Genomic DNA, 7929 nt, shown 5'->3' with positions numbered 1-7929 from the left:
GGTAGCGTGGCCGAGCGGTCTAAGGCGCTGGATTAAGGCTCCAGTCTCTTCGGGGGCGTGGGTTCGAATCCCACCGCTGCCAAGATATTCATTCTTACTGTGGCCTAGGCGAGGAAGCTTCTTTCTTCATGCCCAGTGTAGATAGACTGCCTGTTCACACATCTTCCACTGTCGGGCCCATTTTTCCCCCACCTTGACTTCTGTTTACCCAGGCACCAAAGATAACTGCCCCTAGAACGGTGTTTCTTCATTATACAGAGGCCAATATATTCTAGGTGCCCCAGATACAGCAATGAGTAACACAAGCCCAAGAAAACCAAAACAAACCAAAACACAGCTTTTATGGCATATACTTCATATATTTCCTTATTACAAACAAACGAATGGATGTCAGACCCCTGGAATCTGCCTGCAACTCAAGACAGATCCTGTGACAGAATACTTTATGTTCAAAATCAGCTATTGTTCTTTCTCCAGCCTCTCTGCGGTGTGCTCATTTCATGTTTGGAAGCCTAGTATGTGGACTGGAGAAGAGATGACTCTAGGGAAAGCACAAGTGCCTCGCCTCGCCTCACTACTGCCAAACACATCCCACCAGCGCCACGGGCCTTCACTCCTCTGCGTGCTTCTCAGCACCCCATCTCCGTGGCCTTCGGGGGAACCCTCCCTGCTCTGAGCAGTTCTCTCTGCACACATTGCGTCTCTCTCTCATTCTCTGGGCTTTCTTCCTGGAAGCCTTCCCTAATCTCTCCCTCTCCCTCCGACTAGCTACAGGATTACATTTAGGGAAGGTATGGAGAGGCTATGGAGGGGAACATTACATATGGTCTGTCCCTGCCCCCATGGAACTTAAGAGTGTAGTGAAGTTCTCATGGGGCTCTAAAGCGTTTGATAAGTTATTAACCAAATATGGTACAATCTATACTAAAAAAGACGTAGCTCTCTATGCGTGGACTTCGAATGATGTTCCAGATTTAAGAAAATAAAGAAGTTAGATAATATGTATTGTATGACAGATGGAAGAACAGTCACCAGATTGTTCCCAGTGGTTACTGTTGAAAGACAGTTAGTTGTCCCTGGGTCTCTCAGTTTTTGCTTGTACCGTAAGCCACTCTCTGTACTATTTTTACCAACAACCAATTTTCTGATTCTCCATGGACACCAACTAGGTGTTAAACAATTTAATTCTAACACCACCAGAAGTTAGTGATCCCATAGGTTAAGGACTGAGACCCACAAGACCGTCCCCTACTTTAGAAGCAAGTGGCAAGTCCTGAGACTCCTGTACTTCTCACTGGCTATAAATTAGTGGTTTCCATAACTCCCTGCTCATGTTTGATAATTTGTTAGACTGGCTCACAGAACTCAGGTACACATTTTCCTTACATTTACCAGTTTATTATAAAGGGTACAGTTCAGGAACAGCCAAATGGAAGAGATGTATAGGATAAGGTTTATGGGGAAGGACTTGGAGCTTCTATGCCTTCTCTGGGTAAGTCATCCTCCCAGCACCCCAATTCACTCACCAGCTCAGAAGCTCACTGAACTCTGTCATTTAGGGGTCTTTATGAAGGTTTCATCATCATAGATGTGATCAATTATTAACTCAATCTTCAGCCCCTTTTCCCTCCCCAGAAGTTGAGGGGTGGTGCTGAAAGTTCCAGGCTTCTAATTAAGGCCTGGTCTTTCTGGTGACCTGAAGCTATCTATCTAGGGGCCCACCAAGCATCATCTCATTAGAACAAAAGAGGGTTCTATCATCCAAAAAATGTCAATAGATTTAAGACCTATGTGCTGGGAACCAGGGACAAAGACCAAATATAGATTTCTTATTATGCCACAGAGTCAAAAACTGCCCTTTGTTTTGGACTATTTTTCAAGGGTATTTGTATAAAGAACATCCTTGGAAGTTAGAGACAGTGTCCTTACCTGGAGCAAAGTACAGGCATGCTTACTGGGTTCCCTAAGTTCAGGATTCCTCTCCCACTCTGCGTGTACCCATGCATTTGGGCCCATTTGAGTCACCTTTGTGGGAACTGGTGCTTGAGGAATCTGCACAAAACCTGATAATCTGGCTTCTGCCATTGCTGTAACAAATAAACTGTCATTTGTCTTTGACTCAGGAATCTCGTTTTCACCAGCAACCATAAAACTGGTAAGCTAATTTGTTATCTTACAAGTAAAATAAAATCTCAGATTGTTCACAGTTTTTTTTTTTTTTTTTTTTTTTGAGACAGAGAGTCTTACTCTGTTGCCCGGGCTAGAGTACCGTGGCGTCAGCCTAGCTCACAACAACTTCAAACTCCTGGGCTCAAGCAATCCTTCTGCCTCAGCCTCCCGAGTAGCTGGGACTACAGGCATGTGCCACCATACCCAGCTAATTTTTTTCTATATGTATATCCTTAGCTGTCCAGATCATTTCTTTCTATTTTTAGTAGAGACGGGTCTTGGTCTTGCTCAGGCTGGTCTCCAACTCCTGACCTCAAGCGATCCTCCCACCTCAGCCTCCCAGAGTGCTAGGATTACAGGTGTGAGCCACTGGGCCCGGCCTATTAATGTTCTAATTGGGCTGATCAATCTGGGAGGATTATTTGGTTGAAATTTATTTTATTCTTTGCTATTTTAAATATGTTCATTCTAAAAATAAAAATATAAAGATATAAAAAAGTATAAAATATATACAAAAATAAAAATATGAACAAAATGTATTAATAAAAATAAAAGGATTTGTTTGTAAAATTTGAATTCAGTCAAAAGGCTGCACTTAAGGAGCTAGAAGGCCACATGTGGCATTAAGGCCTTAGGTCTGGACAAATCTGGTTTAGGGCCAGAATCCGGAGGATGATCTTAAGGGGCTGTAATCGAACTGATTGCAAATAGAACTTTGGAATAATATTAATAACAATTTCCAAGTTTTCACGAAGAACTGTTAGCACTTGCATCTGTTCCCATTCTCATAGGACATTTAGATTATTCTATGATCCAAATTCTTATAAACTCATCCTATATAACTAGGAAGTAGGCAGAAATGTCTTTTGATAAGCCAAATAAAACTAAAATTTATATTTTACTGACATGCAGATGCTGATGCTGTTCCTCCCTTTGTTATTCCTTTAGAGTTTTCTAATAAGCCTCCTTGCATATTTTTCCAGCCAAAGAACTGAGTTGTTGGTATCCAAAGCTAACCCCTGCCTAGATAGTAACACTTTTGAATCAATGGAGATGCAGTTCTTTCTCCCTGACACTCTTTTTCCTACAGTCCCTTACACCTCCCAATGCCAGTGTGGCTCAAGGACGCCTTCCGTTCTGTCCTAATTCAGTCTCCCACACCAGGCTGCGTCTCTTCAGGCCCCAGAGTGCTTCAGAAGGCGCTATTCCCTCGGGGAACATTTTCTCTTGGCAGGGCCATCTCACTGTCAGGCTCACTAATTCCTTATGTCCCAGAGTGGGCTCCGCTTTTGTCTTTTCAGAAGCTTAGAGAGCTTTGGAGGGCAAAAGGAGTCAGTTCTGGTCCATCACCCTGGTCTTGCTTTATCAGGGCCCTGTAGCGGTTGCTGTCGGTCTGCCGACCCTGAACAGCGCGACTCTTCTTTCTTCCCCAAAGAATCTTGTCCAGCTTTTCTGCAAGCGGTTCCTGGAGGACGGCACGAGGAAGGGTTGCGATTGTTCGGAGGTGGTCACAACCACAGTCAGAGCTGCACCCTCATTGAAGAGGCACCTCTAAGTGATTATAAGGCCAGAGACACCAGAAAGAGGAAGATTCCAGGGTATTGAGAGAGCGTAGCGGAGGTAAATGGGATCCACGGGCTTAAAACTTGGCCTCCAGCCGGGAATCCCCAGTGTCACGCAGGCACAGTGACCCACAGCGTTATGCTCAGGGAGTTCATCCTATTTCGTTGCTGGGTGGCTCATTCGTAAGGTATGTGTAGTGGGATGCCCTTCCGGAAATTAAACTTCGGTCATCCTCCGCTACCCTCCCTGCACTGTCCCAGAGAAAGAAGTACTGGGACATTATCTTGGTCACTATTAAGAGGGGAGGCGCAGAGAGCGCGCAGGGGGGAAGCGCCATCTTCTGGGGAAAGAGCGTAATTACGCTTGTTTTGTTTTTGTTGAGGATTCGTGAAGGAAAGACGGACACTACGGAACTGGGAAGAGGAGGAAGAGGGAATACAGGGCAGGGCCTCAAGAACCTCACGCCCGAACAAATTCTGCCAGCGTAATTGGGCTGCAGGCTCTCTAATGGAGATGGGTGCTTTTCGGACTGGAAGACTTGAGAACGAAGATCAGCCACTAAGAAGAAACCGAACAAAGGCTCACTGAGACGCAGTTGTCATGAAAATGTGGGGAGGGCTGTCTGTCTCCTTGGAAGGACCGTCGTGGCCTGGATCTGGAACAGTTTTCGTTACGGTGACCGCCCAGTCAGTGCTTATCCCGTGAGGGACCATGTTTCAATAGCGCCCCCTTGTGGCACTGAGAAAAATGGCAGGAGTGGACTTAGACTCGAGGGCTTTCTTGGTTGGGTGTGCAAACTGATTCGAACTTATTTTTGGAGCCTGAAATTTGGAGATCATTCAGGGGGAAGAGGACCTCCAAATGAAAGCACTGGACATTCTGTTTAATACTGCAAGTGGACAGTTATGAATTAAGAGAAAAATAGCAATAAAGAAAAACAATGGGCCATATTTATGTTCAGAGTTCATGGGACTTCTTTTGGATTTTTAATTCTACTTCTCACTTTCTATTGATACATAATAGATATACATATTTTAGGGATACATGTAATATTTTGATATATTTATATAACGTGTAAAGAACAAATCAGGATTATTGGTATATTCATCACCTTTAAAAATTTATCTTTTCTTTTTGCTAGGAACACTCAAATTATTCTCTTCTAACTATTTTGAAATGTACAATAGATATTGCTAACTAAAGTCACTGCACTGATCTATTGAACTCTGTCTTATTTGTTCTTTCAAACTGTATTTGTACCTTCTAATCAATCTCTCTTTATCCCCCCCTTTCCCTTCCCCTTCCCAGCCTCTGGTAAACACCAATCTATGCTTCATGAGATCCACTTTTTAAGCTCCCACATATGAGTGAGAACAGCTGATATTTGTATTTCTATGCTTGGCTTATTTCATTTAACATAAAGACCTTCTGTTCCATCCATGTTACTGTACCTAACATGACTTCTTTCTTTCTTATGGCTGAATATATTACATTATGGGACAAGCACAGGGGCTCACGCCTATAATGCCAGCAATTTGGGAGGCCCAGGCTGGAGGATTGCTTGAGGCCAGAAGTTTGAGAACAGCCTGGGCAACATAGCATGATCTCATCTCTACAAAAAATTAAAAAATTAGCTGGATGTGGTGGCATGCCTGTAGTCCCTCTCTTGCATATCAGGGTGATAGTGCATGGGCTGAACGAGGATGAAGCACTGCTGTCCTGGGCTGTCTGTCTGATGAAGAGCTCAAGGAAATGGCCATGATAGGCCCTTGGGATATTTTCTACTCACCTGTTGTAGGTTCCTAGTGGGAGGTTCTGTTGGCCACCAGGGTGTGTGTGTGTATATTTTCATGGCTTGTCTATTCCTTAAGCATGAATCCTGCAGACTTGTCAAAAATACCTTGATGATTCTTGAACCTCCCCATCAAGAAAAGCTCTTTTCTATTTAACACTGAAAGGGGTGGCCCTGAGCAAGGTTCTGGTTGGGATGGGTGGGGCGTGGGGTTTCTAAGGAAGTGAGGCCTCTACCCACTATCCAGAGGTCCGGGAAATTGCCATACAAGCAACAAAATTACAAATTACCTGCTGCTATCCCCAAAAAGGGCAGATTATACCTTGTCTTCCCTAGACCTGTGGAATATAATGTTCTTTCTACAAAAGGAAAAAGGTAAGGCAACAAACAGACCCTAAAACTAGACTCCATTGCACAGTCTGCATGTGTGCTACTCCAGTGCAAATGACACGGTGAGGTCTCAGACCCCTTGAACCAGCTGAATGCACCGAGTTTCAATAAACAGTGACCAGTGAAACCATAAAGGAGCTCCCATCCCAAGGGGGGCCATTCCCATAAGTGTAAGTGTCTTAGTGTCAAGAGTACAGATGATGACAGAGTCACAGAGGAGAGTGATGAGGAGGAACTGAATGCAAAGGAGGAGGCTTTGCCTCTTCTCACTTTATACTTGGGACTTTATACTCGGTGGAAGGCTCACTTCCCCAAGGCCATGATCACGGCTAAGGCATAGGAAGAATGGAAAACCATGCAGGACAGAATTCTGTTTTTTAAGATTGGCACGTGACCAAAGCATTTGTACCCCCTTGATATTCTGAAATTAAAAAAAAAAAAGATTGGCATGGTGCAATGGGTCCATTATTAGCTGAACACCACTCATCCACAGATCTCAACACTATCGCCAATGGAGAGAAAGCTCTTCATTCATAAAGCACTCCCCAATCGCCTACCCCCACAAAAAACCCAAAAGGCAACATTGCTCTAGTTGACAGAAATCACTGGCCCAACAAACCTCAGACAGCATAGATGCCTTAGCCTGGCATGAAAGAGAAGGAGCCATTCATCGGCTCAGTAAATTATTTCTGGGTTGATTGAATATTTGGGAAGCTCTCATTTTGTTTTTGTCAGGCAGGCAGATGCAGGATTTCCTTACTAGTCTTGGCCTTTTCCTTCTCAGGCAGTCTTAATTTTTTCTGCCCCTTAAAAAGTGTTTCTAAGGTCAGTCCTTGCCTGTTTTTTGGACCCCTAAACTTATTCCAGTAGTTTTCAACCTTCATAGGTTTAGACACAGCAGACAAGCCGCCAGTAGGGACATCTCTCCTTGCCCCACTCAATCTGCAGGTGGGGGCTTTGGGCAGCACCCAGGCAGGTGTAGGAGCAGCCTCCCCTAGAAGGAAGGACTCAGAAGTTTCCTTCGGAGTTCCTGGGCTACAGTTTAAATAAGTGTCCGCGGTCACTCTGGCATTCTGTGAGGTCCCTGGTAATCAGATCCACAGCACATGGTATAAGCTATTACTCAACTGGGAACAATATCCACATGAAATTTACTGGAAGGGAAGCCAAAGACAGAAACCTCTATGGGAATCAGTATCAGGGTAGGAAAAAACTGTAATGGATGAAGTCCTGAAAACTCAGCCTGAGCTTTAATTCTCAAGTCTGAGAATTAAAAACTCCATCGGAATCCAGTCCCTGGGGAGCCAGACCTACATTTTTGTGTTTCACCTTCCAGGAGAGTTGCAAGGTTCTCACAGTGAATGTCAGCGAAAAATCCCCTCATGCTTCCTGAAGAGGGAAGATAAAATACTCTTTTGTTCTTTTCCTTTTATTTTTTATAAACTTTATTTAAAAAGAGCAGTTTTAGCAGGTGCAGAGATTTCCCATATACCCCTTCCCCTCACATAAACACAGCCTCCCCCACTATCAACATCCCTAGCAGGGCTGTACATCTGTTACAGTTGATGGACCTTCACTGACACATCGTTACCACCCAAAGTCTGAAGTTACATTGGCTCTCTTGGTGGTACACGTGCTATGGATTTTGACAGATATATAATGACATGTATCCACCATTACAGCACCTCACAGAGCAGTTTCACTGCCCTAACAATCCTGTCCTCTGCCTATTCATCCCTCCCTCCCCAACCCCTGGCAACCTTTGGCCCTTTTACTGTTTTGACAGTTTTTCCTCTTTCAGAGTGTAATATAGTTGCAATCATACAATATGTAGCCTTTTCATACCATGTTCCCATAAAAACTTCCTTGAGTAAGTAGTCTGGAGCACTCAGTGCCTTGTTCCCAACACAAGCAGAAACAGGAGACCCTGGGAGAACTGCCTCCCACAGTGTCTTCTCTGCCACCTGGAATTTGTACAGTACTAATGGCACAAGCAAATATATAGATGCTGAAAA

General features: G+C 44.2%; 1 non-coding gene across 1 annotated transcript; it reads left to right on the top strand.

Moving 5' to 3' along the window:
* On the top strand, window positions 1–82 carry TRNAL-AAG (transfer RNA leucine (anticodon AAG)). The gene has a single exon. It is a non-coding gene; the product is annotated as a tRNA-Leu (tRNA).
* The last annotated feature ends 7847 nt before the right edge of the window (window positions 83–7929 follow it).

The sequence above is a fragment of the Eulemur rufifrons genome, chromosome 18, assembly GCF_041146395.1.
Source record: "Eulemur rufifrons isolate Redbay chromosome 18, OSU_ERuf_1, whole genome shotgun sequence".
NCBI lineage: Eukaryota > Metazoa > Chordata > Mammalia > Primates > Lemuridae > Eulemur > Eulemur rufifrons.
This window is presented reverse-complemented; position numbering and strand designations above follow the sequence as displayed.